This window comes from Barbus barbus (assembly GCF_936440315.1).
Source record: "Barbus barbus genome assembly, chromosome: 18".
In the NCBI taxonomy this organism is placed as follows: domain Eukaryota; kingdom Metazoa; phylum Chordata; class Actinopteri; order Cypriniformes; family Cyprinidae; genus Barbus; species Barbus barbus.
In genome coordinates, this window is record NC_136746.1 from 22,920,964 (window position 1) to 22,944,196 (window position 23,233).

The window sequence follows — 23,233 nt, forward strand, 5'->3', positions numbered from 1 at the left end:
CACTTGAATACACATCTTCTATGATGAACATGTTTCCAGTTTTTTAATTAAAATTCATTTTGATGTTTTTATAGGGCTTCAGTCAAAAATGTCTCTCAGACCTAAGATTTTTGAAAAATAGTTAAATTATTATTGCTTCTTAATAATATTGTAACTGTAAAGTAATAATTCAATTATTTAAATTATATAAACCACTACAAAGATTGAAAACGTAAACAGCAATAAAAAAGATTTGCAAATTTGCACAAATTATTTTGGAAGGGAAATGACAGAAGACAGTTTTATATTGCACCTAATCCAGTTTAATGAGCATAGAACTTTACAGATTACAACAATTCAGACACAATAGTAATAATAATAATAATACATTTCTTATATTGGGATTAATTTATGAAAAAATACAATTTACAATGGGTGAAATTTTCCCTCACTGCACCCAAACATTCAATTGTTTGTTGAGCATAAACCATCTGCTCAACAAACAGATAAAGTACAGCACCTGCCCCATATTTTAACCCCACCAGTGGGATTTTAAATAGTTTTCTTAATGCAAAAGTACATCCTTTATGGTAAACTAATAGCCAATGCTTCAAGCAGCTACAATGTATGCTGTCTTGTTTAAAGTTTTTCTCTTTTGCATTTGCAGCTCTATTCTTTAATATTGCAATATTTTTTAACATTGAACATAAGCAGCACCAGTTATTTAGCATTTGCGTTTAGCTTGTGCGGATTCGAGGCAGCAAAGGAGAAATAAAACAGAGAGAGAGAAACAAAAACTTTATTCATTCTCATCTCTCCAGATACGTTACGCAAGGCTGTGAAAATGCCTGTGTGTGTGTGTGTGTGTGTGTATTTGTCCCAATTAGTGTTTTCTATTCTGTTAAACAAACAGAAAGCCATTACCTCCTCACTGACACACATTCAGCTCATTCTGGCATTGTCTAATACATCCAAATTGTATGTTCGCTCATCCACTGTGTAGTTTCAGGGTAGGGTTTAGGATATATAACATTAACTAAGGCGTAATATGCATGAGGAGGCTGTAATATTAGATATTTTACTCTAGTTTCTGTCCCCATCTGCAGTTAAAATCACCTTTATATTCAACAGAACATTTCTATGTAATGTAAAATGCATCGTCTAAGGTCTAACACATCAGTAACTTATGTCTAAGCTTAACTTCACACAGAGGATTTTATCATGAAGCAACAGACAGACATCTGTTAATATCCAGTAATCTGGGAGTTCACATCCATGAGCACCTTTTCCATAAAAACAACAATGACAACATCGATAATAATAATCATATCTAGAAAAAAAGTGTAAGAAAGAGAGAAGAAAATGATTCAAGAATTTCAATATCAATTTACCTCACATACATCAGGGTCAGAGTAAAGGTTAGGGTTAAGTTAACCCTAACCCTCACATATATCAGGTCCGTTTACATTTCAGAACTCTCAGACCTTGTTAAAACATATTAATGACTGTCAGCAGCATTTCCCCCGGCAAGTACTCACAGCTGAATCCATGTGCACTTGTCTGTGCGTGTGTGTACGTATGTACATGACTCTTCAGCAGACTGAGCCTCCAGCTTCAGATTCTCCAGGTGTATAAAAATCAGGAATAGGCAGCCCAGAATGAAGAGTCACCTATGAAAAGAAATATACACAAAAATTATCCTTCATAAAAGCCTTTTGGTGTATATTAGTATATATATAACTTTTTGAAAGCAGAAAGAAGGAAGTGTGTTATATCATCACACAGTCCACACAGATCTCATTACATTAGATTTCACACATATTTTTTGTATTACTCCCTTTAAAAGTATGCTGAGGTGTACTAAAATGCTCGCAGTGAATTAATAAAATGAATGTTACCTGAACATTGCGGTTGAGGCTGATGGCCGGGTAGTACATGCCCTCCAGTGTGTTGAAGGCAACGGGTCCCTGTTGCTCATCATTTATCAAAAACAACAGAATCCCACGAGAGAAATCCAGCAGCACACCCACAGTCGCTCCTTTACTTATTCCTCCGTCCGTACTGAGAGAGGGAGAAAAGAAAGAGAGAATACATGAAAGATGATGCACTGACCAAATAGAGTGCAAGACCTATAATAGATGCTCATGTTTGACTCAATAAACACATATAAAATACAAAACTATCATTTTTTTATTTAACATTTGTGTGTTGTGTGAACAGTTCCTGTAAGTATATTATAGCCTGTTGTTAGCCTTGAACTTTCCTCTGCATGTGAATATTATAAACCAGCATCAGGTGGCAGTAATGCATTAGGTTTTTCATTCACTTGTACACGCTGTAGTTTTGCTAATTTCCGCCACAAATGAACTTCCAGACCCATCTTTCTATCACATGTATTCTGTCTAGAACACTGCCCCTCCCCCAAAATGACAGCCAACCATATGTCAGCAAATGTAAACATGCACATTAAAGGGATACTCCACCCCAAAATGCAATTTTTGTCATTAATCACTTACACCCATGTCGTTCCAAACCCGTAAAACAGGGCTGTCCAAACTCAATTGGAGGGCCGGTGTCCTGCAGAGGTTGGTTCCAACTTGCCTCAACACACCTGCATGGAAGATTCTAGTATGCTTAGTAAGAGCTTGATTAGCTGCTTCAGGTGTGTTTAATTAGGGTTGGAGCTAAACTCTGCAGGACACCGGTCCTCCAGGACCGAGTTTGGACAGCCCTGTCGTAAAAGCTTTGTTCGGAACACAATTTAAGATATTTTGGATGAAAACCGGGAGGCTTGTGGCTGTCCCATTGACTGCCAAGTAAATAACACTGTCAAGGCACAGAAAAGTATAACGAACGAACAAAGGTTTTATGGGTTTGGAATGACATGAGGGTAAGTGATTAATGACAAAATTAGCATTTTGGGGTGGAGTATCCCTTTAATTAACAAGCGGAGAGCATTTGTGATATTTTTGCTGTTCACAGAGCCTAAGGGATTTCTCAGGACACCTATTTCAGTGATATCCCTCAGATAGTAGGGCCATTTTTGCGTGTTAATCCACACCTATGGCACCTTAGAAATAATGTTCAGATCTGATAGCAGATTCTACCACACCATCTATGCACAGGTAAAGACACTGAAGGTGGGAGAGTATGAAAGACAAAAAGAATGAAAACAATAAAGCATATTGCTCACTGTGAATGCGTGGGTGAAGGTGTTATTTCTATATTGCCAGCTGATGGTGTGATTTATGAAACGGTAGCAATTGTGTTGTATTTGCAATCTCCAGAGAAATGCTTTACTTTTGAAATGTCACTGGGTGTATTTTGACAGAAAATCATGTTTGCTGGATTCTTCGATGTTGGCATCTTATCACAACATTGGCAATGCATTTTGTTGAAATTTCACAAATATATTTTAAAGGTAGTTTATGAGTCATTATGTGACTATTACAATGACATAGAGGATATACATTTAATTATTAAAATTCGCTTCATTCATAGCTTCATCTAAGATATGTATAGCATTCACTTTGTAACCAAGAGCAACTGTGAACATTTGTGATAAGGTACTTTATCAGGCTTTAGAATTTATTTCAATAATTTTATAATATAATATAATATACAGATCTATAAGCTCTGTAGTGAATATTTTGTAATATGTAATGTAATATAATATAATAATGCATTTTTTTTAAAAGTTCTACACTGAATTTTTTTTAAAGTTGTAAATAAAAATTATTGGAGTATGATTTATTATAAAATACTACTACGGTTATTCTACTTAAATTTCACATCTAATTCAGTTACTTGCTGTTTCTTTGTAACTCTGAAATGTATTAGCAATTTCAGAGTTAAAATTGTTTCTACAGCAGTTTTTCAGTGCATGAGCTTGTAGATTTTGCTAAAAACTGTGAGCAATGGTCTTTAATTGGCAGTGCTTTTGAAAAATTAATAACATGATGTATAGAAATTTAATTGTGTAAGATTGTCACGATAATCATTTAATCGAGAAGTTGCAAAACAAACACGCACACATAGACAAATGAATTCATACCGGTTGGTGTGTGAGTTGTTATGCATGAACCAGGAGCGGTTGTTGTCCACATACATGGCCCAGGCTTTATCATCCTTCCCCAGCATCACGTCCTTCATGACATCAGCCCGGGCGACTCCAAACGCAGGGTCAGGGTGGTTGTCATAGCGATCGATGGTCATCTCCCAGTAGTGCACGCCACGAGAGAACCCTGTGTTGCCCATTACGACACGGTCGTCGTAACTGTTACACGTCACTGTGAGGTTGTCGTTGGACAGGATGATGTCAGGGTGGGCTGATGCAGGGTCAAAGGTGAACCAGGCAACTGCAGAAACAACACACACATACACACATATGGTCACGAAGGCTGGCTGAGCTTTGATTTACAATAAGAATAAAAGTCCAGATGAGAACACAGAGACACTGCAAATCAAACTTGCAAACACACAACCAATCTCTCATTCTCATACACACACACAAACAAACATACAAGCAGACAAGAAAGGGTATATGAGGTTAACATAATGATGATGTTCAGGCATTCATACCTGCTGCCAGAGTTTTACAACCATATGAAGGAAGACTCACTGAAATCAAGAGAAAGAGGGGAAAAGAGCGAGAGAAGGTTGGAGAGATAAAGAAACGTGGAAAAGGCAGAGAAATGCAGAGGACAGAAAATGCAGAGGGGTGGAAGGAGAGAAAAAAAAGAAAGTAACAGAATTGGGTACTGAAAGAGAGGAAGGAAAGCAGCAGATCAGGGAAGCTGGACTTATTCAGCGCTTACAAGTGATAAACTAATATAGAGCGTTAGTACAGTTAACAGCACAATGATATTCATTTATATTAGTAACACACAATTAGACATACAATGGTGTTCATAAAGACCTCCACAGCAGACTTTCAGTGTGACGTCACTGGCACTTTCCATGAATAGGGTACAAAAAGAGCTTGAAATTCTTTTTTTTTTTTTTTACATTAAATGATCAATGGTAAATGCTCAAATTTCAGCAGTTCAAAAAAAAATAAAAAAAAAATATTGTAAGACCCGACTGATTTTCTATTTACTTTAAATTATGATTTTTCAACAATGCAACATGTATAATTTACATTAAGCTATAAAGTCTGACATCTGAGAAAATAGTGAGAAAAATCTCATTTTTGAAATGTAAGAATATTTTAATATAATAATGAAAAAAAATGTTTTGTGTTAAGTATCATATTTGATACATCAGGCTCATGTGGCTCAAATAGTATGATACAGGAGAATATGGAGCTTAAACTCAAGAGGGAAAAAAACACCACAATTTATTAATCAGTTTTATTTTATTAAATTTTACCCACATGAAAAAATACTATAGTAATTTATAGTAAATACTAAATAAAATATAGTAAAGTGTATTATAATGTAACACTTTGTTAATGAATGCTACAGCATACTGTAGTATTAACTAGAGTGAACTGATAAACTGTAATAAATACTGAGGTATACTTTAGTTTTTACTAGTAAACTGTAGTATATTGTAGTATAATATATCCTATAGTTGTAGAAAACTACAGTATTGGGTAAAGTAATTTGTTTATATTACTATAGTTGCTATATTACCACAGCAGCTATAGATTTACCACAACAAATTAATTCAAGTACTTTACTATAGTATGGTTCAAAAACACTATAAATTACTATAGTATTTTTAACTGAACATTTAAAAATGAGGTGCAGCTGCTGATATTTATATGGAAAAAAGGTCAGATGAAATTCTGATAGCTTGCAATACAGCAATGATTGAGAGTTATTCTAATAAAGTTTCCTCAAAAGCCTGATGTATCATTTTTGATACTAACCTTTTAACATAAACATTAAAGAATAAATCCCCAACATCTATACAATCTGAAAGTATAAAATCTAAAAAGATAAAGTTAATGATTTTTGAACAATGTTTAAGAGTGATACATAAATGTTAGAAACTAGTTTAATTTTAATTCCTTAAAAAAGACACCAAAGTATATCCTATTTGTGGAAACTGCACACTATATTGACATTACTGATAAAAATCTGCTGTATTATTTTGCACTGACATGCTCAAGCTTCCCTGTACATTAAGAGTGACAGCATTCAATAGTAAGTGTGTGTGTGTGTGTGTGTGTGCAACAGTGAGATAACATCTCTTACTCTCTGATGTCTGCATGACAAGCGTTTTGCTGTACTGGCCGACTCCACTGGAGTTAAACGCTTTAACACGACATTTATAAGTGCTGTTGAAGTGCAGACCATCCACAGTGCAGATCATCTCTGTACCAACGTACACTTCCTGCAGAATACACACTTCAGTTAGTAAACACACATGGTTAACAATCTATGTTTGTTATAAATATTTAGGGTACTGCTTACTGTACACTGCACATTATATACTGCATACTATTTTTTAACGGAAAACATGAACCAGTATACATGTTTCACACAATTTTGTGTTAAAATGTGTAAACATTTGGCAGTCTAATCAAATATTGACTGAAAAAACATAATGTTTAAAAAAACATTTTTACTTTGGGTTTATTGGTCACACTTGAAACGGATGGCCAGACTGAGCACACTGCTTTGCGGGATATACTGTAGTATCCAGCACACAGTGCTCTGTGTAAATGGCATTATGACAAACAAATAAGTCCATGGCTAAAATCGGAATAATGTACTACCATACTACTCTTACTCTAGTAAGATTAGTATACACAATCAAATTCAGCCTTGGTATTCCAAGGCACTTGGACAATTTGTATACAGAAATATTAGTATGTAGTATGCTAATGTACTCTGTTTCTGCAGTATAGTAGACACACCTTGCATAGTATGCAAATTTTCTATATGCCGATGAATATCTTCGGAAAAACACAATGTGATACTGTTGCTAAAAATCGACCCAAAAATGGAGCAAATATGAGAACACATGAACCTGGCTTTCTAAAATAAGAGCTTGGCCTGTTTAGAGGATAGTTGAGTGTGTGTGTGTGTGTCAATGTGTAGGTTACAATGTGTGTGTCTGAGAGAGTGTATTACAATGGGAATGTGTACATGTGAGTGTGTGTGTGTGCATGTGTGGCTATATATGGTTTAAGTGTCTTTAATTTCAGATGATTTACTTTGTGATCAGAACACCCAAAACAATTATTTATTTATTTTGGGGGGGGGGGGGGGGGGGAATGTTTATTTAGCAAGGCATTAAATTGATCAAAAGTGATAGTATAGATTTTTGCTGTGTGTTGTTACAAAAGCTCTGTTTCAAACACAGCACATGCTGTTCTTTTGAACTTCCTATTCATGAAAGAAACCTGAAAAAAATGCATCACACAAAAATATTAAGCAGCATAACTGTTTTCAACATTGATAATGATAAGAAATATTTCTAGAGCAGCAAATCAGTATATTAGAATGATTTCTGAAAGATCATGAGACACTGAAGACTGGAGAAATTCATCACAGGAATAAATTACATTTTAAAATATATTTAAATAGAAAACATTTATTTTAGATTGTAATAATATATTACAGTTTTTTCTGCATTTTTAATCAAATAAATGCAGCCTTGATGAGCATAAGAAACCTCTTTTAAAAACTGTTATGTGCTGGTGTATGTAAAATCACATGAAATTAAATCACAAGGGGCCATTCGTGATTACAAGTGTAAACAATGAGTGACAATGTTTGTGTGTGTGTGTGTGTGTGTGTGTGTGTGTGTGCATGCATGTGTGATCCTATAAGCGTGTGTTTGTGGGTGCAGTGGTCCTCTAGTATATAAATAGACTTCTGCAGTGAAAGGCGTGAATCATCTTTAGACTCCGGCATTTTACAGCAAATGTGAGATGAGACACCATGTTTGTGGACTTGGCCTGATCTAATGGAAATACATGCGTGTCCCTCGTACCTCACGCATTCTGACTGCTCACAGCCAAATGACAAATCCATGCTCAACAATATCACTTTAATAATACAATGCACAGTGACATCGGATGAGTGTGTACGTCCATGCGTATATGCATGAACAATGTTTACTCAAATTTTTCTTCCTTTAGAGCAAACAGATCATTGAACAGATCATTGAGTCAGCTGAGCAGAATCATCATGACATGTAGTGTTGGCTGCTTCGAGAAAGAAAAATAATACTAGACAAAAAAAATAATAACGTACGATCTCTGTAGGATTCCATTTGCTTGAAATAGTCATTATTATTGCAATTTTGCTTGGTGCTGCGATGAAGCTAGAATATTTGTACTGGTGTATGATGCAGTACTTTTATCATAAATTTAATCAATGCTGTGTATTTCCACACATGATATTTCACAGCTTTAGTTCCATACTGAAAATAAATGTGGAGTTAAAATGCCGGCCGTTCAATTTAGCTCCGATTTATGAAATATCAAGCTTTTCTAGCACCACACTTTTTTTTGCATTCAGCTTAGAAATGTTTTTGGAGTGCATCCAGAAGCAACATGCTCACTCAAACTCAGAACTGTCTGATATCTGATAAAAAAAGAATCTGATAATTCCCATTCATCTTAATTGCGATATATAGCGACTTCAGAATGGCTGAAAGATGATTTTGAGCAGCAGAATAATTAAGATTTTTAAATTAAGATGAATATTTTCGAAAGAAGACTGTGATGCTCACCAAGGCTGCATTTATTTGAGAACCAAATCAGCACATTAAAATGATTTCTGAAGGTTCATGTGACTGGAGTAATGGCTGCTGAAAATTCAGCTTTGCAGCACAGGAATTATATTTTATTTTAAAATATATTCAAACAGAAAACAGTTATTTTAAATTGTAATAATATTTAAAATTTTTACTGTATTTTCTTGTTTAAATAAATGCAGTCTTAGTGAGCATAAGAGACTTTTCATGTTTTTCAAACATTAAAAAAAATAAATCAGTAATGCATATATATTCTAGAGAATGCAATAGCATAAAAGGGTTCACTGTGTGTACTGTATGTGTCACTCACTCTGAACTGGCCTCCATTCCCATCATCCAGTTCTAAAATGTAGCCGTCCACAGCAATGGTGGAGAGAGGCGGCTGTTTCCACGACAGAGTCGCACTGTTGGTTTGAGTACAGCACTCCTCTAACTGAAGAATAGGAGCAGCTGGAACTAAACACACACACAAAGCCACAAACAAAGATGGACAGGGTTATTTTGGGTCCAGTGTTCTGTCTTACTGTGTCATTAAGGAAAGCCATGCAAAAAATTGAAACGCCCAATCACACACACACAGACTCACCCTTCATCTGGACGAAGTCTAACTGGTGTATGGTCTGTAGCAGGGGTCCGCTGTCCAGCGTCAGGTCAAAGTCACTGCTCATGCGAGGGGTCAGAGAGCCCTTCCCCCACTGATTCTCCGTCATATGGACCCGTCTGATCAGAGCATCTGAGATCTACACACACACACACACACACACACACACAGACTGTGATTCAGAATATATTACACAGCATTAAGTCAAGTGTTGCCATTATGTAAATGTATGACCTTCTGTTAATTTAATAAGAATCCTTGGAGCAAGAAACATTTTGTGATCGGAAAAGTTTTGGAAGGCAAAGTGTCATTAAGCAGGAGTCCTTGTATTTGAGGAAAAGTTCACACACATTTTAATGAATACATTTCCAGCCCTTTCCACTCATTTACAAGTCATTTCTAGGCAGTTTTCCATTTGTGTGTATATATATATATATATATATATATATATATATATATATATATAATATGTAAAAAATAAAACTATTTAAAAACATAAATAAAAAATTAGACACTATAAATTAAAATCAAAATACTTTTAGAAATATGCAAGTGAGACATCACCAAACTATAGAGTATGAAATAATGGCTGATGACTATTATTTTAATAATAAAATTATTTTTTTCTAAATATATAAATAATTATTTTAATAATAATTGTATCATTTAATTTTAATAATTATTTAACTGTTTATTTGTAAAATAGAACATTATTATGTATAAATAAAAAATGCTTTTAAAATGCTACAAGTTAAGTTTGGCATCACAAAATTAGAATTTTTTGAGATTTTTCATTTATTAGCATTTTTTAAAATTAACTTAAATAAGTGCTATCCAAATAAAAGGTAATACAAATAAAATAAAAAAACTGATGAAATGAGCATGCACAAACTGGCCAATACAGAAAAAAAAGAAAAAAAAGGTACCAATACATATGTTTCATTCCTAATATCTAACCAATGTAGTATTTTAGAGCAGGTCAAATGTTGAGAAAAACACTCTGATGAAGGATTCCACTGACTGATGAGAATTTCAGAGAAGCGGTCCAGTCTTTGGAAATCCAATTTGCTTTACATTAAACTTGATTTGGATCTTGGTACACCCTTAAAATGGATCTCATGCATTCCCATCCATTAAAAGTTTGGTCTTTCTCTAGTGTATAAACATCCTAACTTTCCGGCCCATGTCAGCAGATGAGGTTCATTAGTGTGATATTAAAAGGGTCAAGGACCTGCAGGAAGCCGCTGGGGTCATTTTCTTTGATAACTTCCAGACAGTATTCCATTAGTCCTGTGGTCTGCCTCAGCTTCACCGTGCAGTGGGATATCTGATCACGAACCACCTGAGACAAAAAGGAGATAAAGAGGCAGAAAGAAAGAGAAAGAGAATGAATTCAAGATAGCTTTGCTGTGGCTGGGTTGCTAGGCAACTGCAGGACCAATAGTCTGTATCCTCTCTGAGCAGCAAACACATCCCTGACCTTTTACAAAAAACATTTTAAAATCCATTTGCACTTCATGACTGCATATTTCAATGGATGAACGTATGTGTCAGTGTGTGCCTCTCCAACTTCTACTTAAACCTAGCCGCTACATCTCTTTTACATGACGCACAACAAGTACACACACAGACACACACGTCCTCCAAAGCTGTAGACTGTCTCAGAGAGCATGTAACCACATTGAATGATTCAAACATAAAAAACTTCACACGAGAGCCATTCAAATCCAAACAGTATGAGAGAGAACCAGACAGAACTGAAGAAATGCAGTCTCATCTCACAGAGCCTCTGGTCAAAACTAGAACCCCAACATCTTTGTAACCATGGGAACAGGCATGTGGCACCATGGAGACAAGAAGGGAGAATATGCCAATATAAGATGCCAGCAAAAAAATAAAAAAATAAAAAAATAAAACTCACATACTACTAACAGCAGGGAAGACCTGGGCAATTTTAACAGTATATTTCCCTTCATAATTTACAGACAAATATATGTGTCATCTTTCAATGTAAGAAACATTTATATATGCCAAAAGTAACAGTACCACTAACTGACTTACTGTAAAAGTAGACCACAATTAAATCAAACTAAAAACTATAACTGAATAATACCACTTCACTGGAGGAAGCATCATTATGGATTACGTATTACAGATTATTATATATTTTGGCCAGAAGCAACCGTTTACATTTAAAATGCCTTAATGATGGATTGGTTTCTTAAAAATACACAGTGTTAACGTATAGACTGGAATTTATCCAAATCTGATCCAATGACAAAACAAACTCATCTATAACTTGTATGGCATAAGGGTGGGTACATTTTCAGCAATTTTTTTATTTTTGGGTAAACTAGTTTTTTTAATTTATCTTAAAATGTCTATCAAAATGATACAATTTTACTCTATTTTTTCAGACAGAAAGAGAAATCTACTGCACATGAGTTGAGTTAATGTCATCACTCCAGCTTGTTTGTGATTCTTTTTTTTTTAAGTTTTTTAAAAATGCTTTTGTCAATTGGATAATTAGAAAAAAGGGTGGGGTGGATTAAGGATTATAGAAAATTTAACTGAAATTATAAGCAATAAAAGCACCTCAAATATACAACTCAAATTTTACATTTGCATACATTTTAATCCGAACACGTCATTTTACAACTACCCACTGGACGACAAATTCAGGGTCATGTCAGCGCATTATAAGTGACTAGAGTTAGAACTGACAAGAATGCTTGAGACTGTTTTAAAGCACACTGATTTTACATTATTTCACATGCAGCTGCATTTCAACTAAAGAGAATTGCAGCACACTAACTATAGATGCAGTCTCACTAGAGCAGCCTGGGATTCAGAGTCTTAGTCAAGGACACAATGACTCGAGGTTAAACCTAATATCTCTGTGTTAATAGCCCAGATTTTTAACCATTAAGCTGCATTTAACCCATGATAGAAAACCTTTTCATAAAGCATAGAAGCTTGGGCTAGAAACAGGCTGTTTTGACACACCAACAATGGCTGCTGATTAGCCCTGCTGCCTTAAGCATGAAACTATTCTGAATCCAACTTTGGCAGAAAAGAGATTTAATTCATTTTTAATGGGGAAATAGAAAATATCCGCAGTGCCCAGTCATCTGTTGCCCTAATACAAAAATGTGTGGAGATTTTCATGAATATTAGTTAATAAACTAAACACTAAACTAAATTCTGTCATCTTTTACCCTCATGTTATTCCATAGCCTACCTCTCAGACTTTTTTTGTTTTTTTTTTTGTTTGAAGAACAAAACATTTTTGTTCCTATTGACTTATTTATTTTTTGTTCATACAATGGAAGTCAATGGGAACCAAAACTGTTTACTTACAAACATTCTTCAAAATATCTTCTTTTGCGTTCCGCGGAAGAAACTAAGTTTTACAGGTATGAAATAACATTTTTGGGTGGACTTCATGTGCTTTCAGTGTATCTGACCATAGTTCTATTCCTACAAAGCTACTGGAAAATGCAACTTGCAAAAACTGCAATAAAAAAACTACGTGTTAATCTAATTCATTCATCACAGCAGTCGCTAAACCTCCAATTAATAAATCAAATCAATTTGTGTGATTTGGGTAATTAACACCAGATCCATTTTTTCCAACCATTCCTTTACCTCTAAAAGAGTACAGAAAGCTGTCATTCTGCTTTTGTTTTTTATTAATGAGCTCCTAAAAATAAGGAATGAGGCCCAATAACTGAGAAGTGAACGTTAGACATGCATGCTGAGGAACATTTAATCCCTTCAGTGACTCACATGCATCTAGAAACAGCAGGCTGGATAATTAGTTTATGCTTTTAACCATCTTGTTAGGCCTAATGATAAAGCATATGTGCCCCTGCTGCCCAATAGTTTGTCACTTCACTCTAAAATATGGCTCAATAATATATAGGAATTTTCTGTATTGATATTTCACAGGCATTTTACCTGTATTCTGAATTACATATTGTGTTTTAGGATTAAAGGAAATTTCCATAAATTTAACAGAAAATATCCTGGGAGAATATGACTAGTTTCTTTTCCATTTTTCCACATGTTTTTTATTACAGTGTACAACTCTTGTCACATTTATATAAAACAAACAGCATACTGTATTTATCTTAGAGACAAACTTCCATTGGGTTGGGGATGTTTTGTATGGCTGTGCTTACTGAAAGTTTGTGTTCATGCTCTTTGGTTACTCTGCTGAGAAGCTGAGCTTTCCTGCGGTTGAGAGCTTCAATCAGAGCATCACACTGGGCGACCAAACATGCCTCGAATTCAACTCCATTCTCCTGAAACACAAGGTGAGGAAAGAATTAGATAGTAAGAGTTGATACAGCACTGCACAGGTGTGTGTAAGAGTGCATAAGTGTTAGTGTGTCACTGTTGTACCTGTATGTGTTGTACCATATTTCTGAGCTGCACCAGGAACTCTTTGGCCTCTGTGGCCCGATCAGACAGAACATTCAGTGCTTGAGAGAGCTGTCCCTGGAAACATAAAGACAGAAGGAGAGAGAGATGTGAGAAGATATAGGAACTATATATAAAGAGTAATTGAACTTTACTAACCTAATTTTACTAAAGTTTTAGTAATGCATGGATTTAGGTTATGTGTGGGCCTTTCTAATGCTTTTTGGATAATCCAGTTCCAAAATTCTAACAACAGCCTTGACATTTGGAAAATAAACCATTTCTGTTTCATCTGTAATATTTTCAAATTCATTTTGTGAGTGAACTTTCTGTAAAAAAATAAATAAATAATAATAATAATATTAATAATAATAAAAGGTTCAGTTGTATGCTTTTTTGTTTTAGTACAATACACTTCTATTCAGAAGTTTGAGGTTATTTAAAATAACTTAATACATTTTAAAATGTAATTTATTCCTGTGATGACAAATCTGAATTTTCAGCAGCCATTACTCCAGTAACAATAAAAAATGCTGATTTGTTGCTCAAGAAACATTTCTTATTATTTTCAGTGTTAAAAATAATTATTCCACTTAATATTTTTGTGGAAACCATGATACTTTTTTCAGGATTTTATTGATGAATATAAAGTTTAAAAGAACAGGCCTAGCATTTTTTAAACTTTTGACATTAATTTGACTTTTTTGTAACATTGTCTTTACTTTCGATCAACTGATGAATGCATTGAATGCATTTTAGCTGAATAAGTAATTCTTAAAAAAAAAAGAAAAAACATCTTACTGTCCCCAAACTTTTGAACATTATATGTTGACTTCTTTTTCTCAGCATTTTATTTATAAATGGTGCTTTATTACATTTAAGACCATAAAGAGACCCAATATTTTATTAAAACGACATTTAATAATTTTTTATCTTTACTATAATACATTTTTTTAACACAGTTTAACATTCAGTTGAATCTGCTGCAACAAGGAATCAGTGATGTGCATGATATGTGTTTATGCTAGAAAGTTGAGTTGAGCGAGGAAGTGACATAATTTGTGAGAGGTTAGTCATTAAATCTGTCATTTAAAGAGTGGGTGAGAGAATAGGAAGAGGAGTGAACGTGCGTATGTGTGTGCGTCAGGCACAGAGAAAGGATGTTGCTTTAGAGTGGGAAAAATGTCCCATTATAAATGTTCTCACATTGCTATGACAACCATCCACCAAGAGACCTCCACTTTCATTTGTGGTCTGTTCTCAAACGAGGAACAAAAATGAGAGAACAAGGAATGAAGCACAGTGCTCCAAATTTTATTCTATGGCCTACATACTACATCACAGCCATATACACTACAGCACTACGCTCTAGAACGTTACATGCTAGAGCCATATGACAGCCTCACACACTAAAGCCCAGCACATTAAAGCACTGCACACTAAAGCAATGCATACTAACATACTAGACATTCTACAGTCCTACGATGAGAACCCGCCAGGTGCAGTGTTACAGAAACATCGTATCTTAAGCATTTGGCCTAATTGAGAGCTGAAATCACCATTGTTAGTAAACAGATAAGACAGGATTCTGAAGTTCAGTTGGTTCTGTAATAAGAGCCCAGTTGCTACAAACCCATTAGTTAAATAATTAGGGAAAGACACCACAGGCAGAAACCTTGTCTTTTCTTGCACTGCTCAATTTTGAGATTTTGGGCTATTGTGCTTCCAGTATGTCTAAAATAAATATAAGAATTTTGAACCTTGCTTCATCCAATGTTCAGATTTCCATTCTGGAAAGTGTATGCAAATAAATGCATATTTAATTAGATAATGCCTCATTTGTTTTTAAACATAACATTTCACAAAATGTACAACAAAACAATTGTCCTAACGTACTGTGATTAATCAAGTCCGGTGAAATCTATTTGAAATTTACTGCATTCACCTGTGCGGTCTTTCCTTAGTCTTGCCAATGTATCACAAGAGTTTTCTTACCTTAAAGGGATAGTTCACCCAAAAATGAAAATTGCGTCATCATTTACTCACCCTCAAGTAGCTCCAAACCTGTATGAATGTCTTTGTTCTGCTGAACACAAAGGAAGATATTCTGAAGAATGTGGGAAACAGAGCAGTTCTGGGGCAACATTGACTTCCATAGTATTTTTTTTCAAGTCAACGGTGCCCCAAAACAGCCTGGTTACAAACTTTCTTCGAAATATCTTCCTTTGTGTTTGGCAGAACAAAGAAATTCATGGAGGTTTGGAACTTCTTGAGGGTGAGTAAATGATGACACAATTTTCATTTTTGGGTGAACTATCCCTTTAAAAGAGTTAGTCTCATATCACAATGTTACACACTGACTAGAATACCACATATAGAGCCCAACATATCACTGCATTAATTTAAACACTACGCACTACTAGTTTGGTCATGCAATAGAAGACGGGGGTGGGCAGCAGGGGCAACAAGAATATTTAGAAAACATGTTTGGAAAACATTTTTTCATATTTCCATTTGGTGGTGCACTAGCGGCACGAAAATTGCAGACTTTGAGAAAAAAGATGTAAATCATTCCAGACTCATCATGGAAATCATTCTGTGCTTTGCGCTAGTAATAAACCAGTTCCAAAATCGAACAACAGTCTTTTCACTGGACGATAAACAATTTCTATTTATAATTTAGTGAACTGTTAGTAAACTCTGTAAAATAATCATGCAAAATATGTGAAATGTTAAAAAATACAAAATATTCTATATATGGCAACATTATATCTGACACCCAGGACTCTAGATATAGGCATTGGCCATATCTGTGGACTACTATTTTACCAATAAAAATATTATATTATGGCACTGTTGTAAAAAGCAGTAATATACTCCCTTCAAGTAAAAAGATTTTTCAGAGCATCAACACATGACAGTCCCCATTTCCTGCTTGCTGTGTAAGTTACTGTGCACGGAAAGATAGATGGAGAAATAAAGAAAAAGAGAAGCATATGGTGCCCTGAGGCTACAGCAAAACTACAATCTGTTTAGTGAATGACGAGCAAGTGTCTGCAGTGCGGAAAGAGGCCATTTTCCTCTGATATGAGGCCAGCTCGCCAGTGTTCAGTGAAACAGCTACATATGGGACCATAGCAGAGGACACTGATCCAAGATGTGATCTCTCTCTGTGTGTGTGTGTGTGTGTGTGTGTGTGTGTGTGTGTGTCCCAGGTGCTAAAAGGGGGAAGCCGTATTTGGGTCTGCCGTGATACTGCTGCTGTCCCAGTTCAAACTGATATTATGCAGCCACAACATCAGACACGGAGCACTGAACAGAGAGTAATGTAACTGAACACACAAAATGAACACATAGCTCAACACATAGAGTAATGCAGTGCTTGAAATATGGGGGTGGACATTGAATAGGAATGGTTTCCTATAGTGTCAGGTAACTTTTTCTGCTCTTACATCTGTCTGCACATGGAAATGTCTCCTCACATAATTCAAAGGTGACTGAGGGGCGAATGTTAGTACCATATATCAGAGGTCAAGCCAAACTGCCAAATAAAATGCAATCAAATGCCTGAAATGTAATGTTTTTAATTATTTTATTGAATTTCTAATTAACAGACTGAAAATTTATAGTAATGTATCAGTCAAAATTAGATATACACAACTGTTCAAAAGTTTGGGGTCTGTAATATTTTTGAAATACATTTTTTATATGCTCACGAAGGCTGCATTTATTTGATTAAAAATACAGTAAAAACAGTAATATTGTGAAATATTATTACAATTCAAAGTCTTCAGTGTCACATGATCCTTCAGAAATTATTCTAATATGCTGATTTGGTGCTTTAGAAAGATTTCTTATTATTATCAATGTTAACAATAGTTGTGCTGCATAATATTTTTGTAAAATATTAAATATTAATACAAAAATATTAAGCAGCAGAACTGCTTTACACATTGATAATTTCAGGATTCTTTGATGAAGATAAGCTCAAAAGATCAGCATCACTCATAAAATTAATCTTTTTAAAAAAACTATAATTTAATAACACTTTATAATCTGTAGCAAATCTCAAAATATCCATTTTCATATTATCGTCATGGTGTATTAATTCACTTGTAGCACTTAAAAAGACTGGCTTTAGTTTTTAGTATGTATTTTTTTAACATTGCCTATTTATCACTTATCAGCCATAACAATAATTATCATCCTATCATATCACATATCGAAGCATTACTAGTGGTCTCATGCCAACATTTTTTCTAAGGCACAACCTGTGTGAGCCGTGTTAAACCATGTACTTATTGATCCACCATCTTCCTCTTTGTTGATTGCTCGTCTTTATGGTTTCTGAATAAACAAAACAGTCTTGCTGTGTTCACTGCTAAATTAACTCACAATTTATTAACTCACATAATGCATGCATGTTAGGACTAGGAGAGAGAGGGGGGACTCTTTCTTCATTCTTCACCTCTCCTATGGATACAGTCTTTCTCTTCCACAGACAGACACAGTAAATCAGCTCACTGCCTCACTGTATCATGTTGCTACAACAACAGGCCATGGCCACTGCAGTTTTACATGTTCCCTGAGGAATCCAGACACACACAGTTAACACGAGCATCCTGTACGGTTGAGTTCCCATAAACAGATATTTGGAAAATAACACAACATCACAGGAGCATTTATCCTCCATCACTTTAAAACAGCACAGAATGTGCACTGCAGTTATGATTACAGATGCCTCAAAATCCACACAAACATATTTTCCATCAGATGGTTTGTCTTGAATACCTGGATTTGAATTACTTTGGGGTTTTTCTGTTGAATCTAAGCTGGAGAGCTGGTGCGCAAGTGTTTTTCATTTGGCCTGAATCATGGCTGGTTGTGTCGTGCGCTGTGTTTTAATTAGACCGGTGGTATCTCACCCGTCACAGTGACAAGTCTTACTGCACTAGACATTTTATTCTAAAACCAGAGTGCTCAGCCCACTGAAAAAAGGAGATTTGAGCTGGTTTTAAAATGGTTTAGAGCACTTTTGAGCCGGTCAGGCTGCATCTTAAAAATGAAGGTTCTTTATTGGCATTGATGGTTCCATGAATAAGGTTTAACATCCATGGAATCTTTCCCACAAAAGGGAAAAATATTCTTTACAATGTTCTTTACACAAGAAAATAATGGTTCTTTAAAAACTGTTCACTCAAAGATTCTTTGGGAAATCAACAATAATTCTTCTATGGCATCACTCTGAAAGCCTACTTTTGTAACCTTTATATTTAAGTGTGTAGCAGACCATGTTGCTGACCAGCTAAACCAACTGAAGACCAATTTACCCAGACTGGGAGACATCCAGACCAGGTTGTCCTTCTGTTAGACCAGGCTGCTGTTAAGATGCTTTTTTAGTCATCAGTGAATTTTTTAATACTAAACAACAATCTCAACCAGTTTCCCCACCTTGTGGAGCTTCCACATGGCCCCCAGCGCTTTGACCTCATGAGTGGAGTGTTTGCCGTCCTCCAGACATTGGTAGCACACGGGGGTCTTACACTGGACGCAGTACATACTCAGGTTCTCCAGCTCGTGCTCGGTGCATGTGGAGATCTTCCGGGGGCTCACGCGGCGGCTGATTCTGCCTTGCGCCGGGGGCACGAGCCGGTGTTTGGCCAGCGGACCCCGGGGCGGATGGCACCGCAGGCGGCACGGATCGCAGTAGAACACGTCGCACTGTTCGCACATGACCGTCGCCTCGCGGGGGCTCTTCTCGCACAGCTGACACTTGAGCGCGGCCGCTTTGCTCTGCTGGTATCGGTCCACAACCCCCTCCAGCACACGGTTCTTGGGGAAGCCCCGGAGCCCCCGGTCGTCCAGCGTCAGACTGCGGTGGCACTGCGGGCAGGTGAGGCAGGAGTTCCGCGGGACAGGCGGCAGGACGCCGGAGTGAGGCAGCAGGTGGTGTTGCGCCTGGGGCGGTGGAGGCACGGTAGGGGGGAAAACGCGCACCCCGTTTGGGGACTTCTGGCACGGGGTGGTCGGTGCGCTCACGAACCCGCCGTAAGAGCCGTATCCGCTGTCCGCTTCGCTGTACAGACTCATCTTATCCAGGTCCAAGTAATCATAATCGGAGACGCCGGAGCCTGACGCGCGGCTGCTCTGCGGGGATTCGGCGTCGGGCGTCTGCACCAGGATGTTTCTAGCGCAGGCCAGGCAGATATTATGCGTGCACGGCAGGATGATCGGCTCGCGGAAAAACGAGCCGCACACCGGGCATTTTAACTCCTCTTCCATCTCATCCATCTTGTGTTGGCGACACGGAGGCTTCCTGTAAACGAAAACGGAATATTCCCTCCGATGGCAACTCTTCACGTACGCGTCTCCTTCGCGCTCTCCGTCCTATGCACCGGAGGATAGAGGAGGGGGCGGTATAAATTCGGTGGGCGTAGGCCGACTCCAGTACTGGTGCACGAGCTCCAACAGCTACTGCATAAAATAGCTGTCAGTTTACGCGAAGAGCTCCAGGAATCCAATCAAACTAACGATGCAAAGTATGGCAGAAGTGCTTGTTGTTTGTGCACCTGCTCTAAAAGCGCGCCTGATTTTCCCAACCAACACCGGATAAGGTGTGTTTATGTAGGCTACATCACAAGTCACTCTTCAGCTCTTGTGTTTGACAGCAAGAAATGTCGGAGCTAAAGCTGAAATGTTCTCTCCTAATTGCTAAGTGGTGATAATTGCTCCAGGCAGAATTTCCACGGTAACCAAAAAGAAAGCAAATAGATCAAAATAATACAAAAGAGAAATTGTTTTGTCGATATATAGGTGAGCCAGTAGTTGTTGGCTATGGTTATCTTTCAACAAAAAATATCTGTTCAACCTTGTTTGAAAACGTTGAATAGCTATGTATTTTAAAGTGTGTATAGATATAATTTATATACAATGTTTTTTTTAGACACTTAGTAAGCAGTTGTTGCTATTTTCACCTCCCAACGCAGAAGCAATTTATTTTCAGGCAACATTTTATGGTAACTGAAAGATAGGCCTGCTATACTTATTTATCGAATTATTATTGATTTACACGTCACAAATAAATCACAATAACTGTGATGTTTTCTTTAAAAAATAATTTTGATTGTTCTCTGTGCCCTCAAAGGCACTGTAAAACTGTGACAGTTTAACAGCTGTAGCCTACATAATGATGATATTGATGTTTCATTTTGCTTATAAGACTTTCTCAAGATCACTGACAGGAAGGTAATACTGTGTTTTAGAATAATCTGGATGATGTTTGTCAGCTGCTATTGATTTGACCAATTTTTTGACCTCTGTGTTGTATTGTGTCATGTGTTTTTAGACACGTGTGAGCATCTGAAACGTGAGTGCTAGCAGAGGAGTGCAGGAGAGTGTGTGTGTGGGTGTATTGAGGTTGTTGTAGAGTGTGTGTGCGTGTTAGAAGGCCTGTGATTGAGTGCCATGTGAATTTTGTCTGTGTGCCACTCTCGTGAGTATCTGTGTGAGAGAGACTTGGTGGGGGTGAAATTAATTGCTTAATCATTTTTATTCTTATGACAGTAATTGGGTCACAGAGCAGGCTCTAAACTGGGGCCAGTAGTTATTGAGGTTCTCAGAGCAGAGAGTCAGCCATATTTGCATGACAATCTTCAAGGAGATGCTTAGATCTTGACCTTCTTGAACACAAATGAATCCAACAAAATTATGAGAGAATTAATGTCAATGGAACGATTATAAACTATGTGCAAAGCCAACTGAAGTATAGAACACAATGCAACCAACATGCCTGCAATGCACACACATGTATTATTGCTTTAATATATTATCTAAAACCACATCAAACTCTCATACTTTTTGTTAATATTTTGAAAGTTTTAGTCATTTTGTTGTGCGTTTTGTCATTTTTAAATATAGTTTTTATTTATTCATTTTAGTTTCTTTAGTTTTAGTTATTTTAGTATATCAAGTTAAACCAAATGAAAATTAGAAATGTTACCTTGGTAACTAGCTGAACAATTTATATTTCCTTTTATTTCAGTTAACGTTTATTAATGAAATCACTTGATTCTTCTTTCCAAACTCCGATACAGGGAGAGAATTGAGTCTCATTTTCAGCTCAATGACTCTTGACGCATGTGGCAGGGACTGAGGACCATCTGTGCCTTTGGAAACAAATCCTCCACAGAGGTGAGAGTAGATCCATTGCTGGCCGTAAAACACCTTCTCTGACTCTGCCGATCAGCACATCAGGAAGAAGCAGGCTGAGCAGCGATAATCATGTAATCACCATGCCGGAGGACGAGGTTCGGAGGGCCCTAAAGAGAGTGAACGTCAGGAAAGCAGCCGGACCTGATGGAATTACTGGCCGTGTTCTGAGGTCCTGCGCTGATCAGCTTGCTGGTTTGTTTACTTCAATCTTTAATGAGTCCCTTGCTACCTCTGTGGTTCCCACCTACTTTAAAAAATATGTCATCAGAACAATAAACCCTCTTGCCTGAATGACTACCGTCCAGTTGCCCTCATATCAATAGTCATGAAGGTTTTTGAGAGACTTGTAAAGAGCCACATTTGCTCCTCCATCCTTGTTACCTTGGACCCTCTTCAGTTTGCCTATCGCCCAAATAGATCTACTGACGATGCCATCTCTCACGTCCTGCACTCTTCCCTCACTCACATTGACAGCAACAATGGGAACTATGTAAGGCTGCTATTCATTGACTATAGCTCAGCTTTCAATACTATAGTCCCCATCAAGCTAGCATTGGCCTCGGCCTAAACTCTTCACTCTGCGACTGGATTCAAGACTTCCTCACCGGCAGACCTCAAGTGGTGAAAGTAGGCCAGTTCACCTCCAACTCCATCACCCTGAACGTAGGAGCCCCACAGGGCTCTGTCCTGAGCCCTGCTTTACTCTCTCTACACACACGACTGCCTGTCCTCTCACAGCTCCACTTCTATTATCAAATTTGCTGATGATACTGTCTTTGGGCCTCATTTCCAACAATGATGAGACCGCATACTTGGATGAGGTAGAGAGACTTACATCATGGTGCCAGGACAACTGTCTCTCTGAATGTGAGCAAAACTAAAGAGCTGATTGTGGACTTCAGGAAGAGACTGCAGCGGCCCAACACTCCTCTTATGATCAGTGCACTCTTAGAAGAAAAGGTTCAGAACCTTAAAAGGTTCTATCAGGCGCTACATATTTGGAACCCCTAAAAGGTTTTATACAGAACCCCAAAGAACCTTTTTTTCTAAGAGTGTGGGACCCCTGTGGAGATGGTGAGCAGCTTCAAGTACCTCGGTGTAAACATCTCCGAGGACCTGACTTGGACTACACACGTTCAAACACAAGTTAAGAAAGCCAGGCAAAGACTGTACCATCTGCAATAGCTGAGGAAATTCAGGGTCTCACCAGCAATCCTGAAAGCTTTCTATCCGGGACCATAGAACGTGTATTGACTCAGTGCATCTCAGTGTGGTATGGAAACAACTCCAATCAGGACT

The 23,233-nt window shown here is 37.0% G+C and overlaps 1 pseudogene across 1 annotated transcript; it reads right to left on the reverse strand.

Moving 5' to 3' along the window:
• Positions 1–283: 283 nt before the first annotated feature.
• On the reverse strand, positions 284–20,110 carry LOC306884276 (E3 ubiquitin-protein ligase TRIM9-like; annotated as a pseudogene). The gene is made up of 9 exons: positions 19,175–20,110; positions 13,706–13,801; positions 13,483–13,605; positions 10,530–10,640; positions 9,008–9,437; positions 6,183–6,321; positions 4,034–4,337; positions 1,878–2,040; positions 284–1,649 (listed from the first exon to the last, which is right to left on the reverse strand). The product of its transcript is annotated as an E3 ubiquitin-protein ligase TRIM9-like (transcript).
• Positions 20,111–23,233: the final 3,123 nt, after the last annotated feature.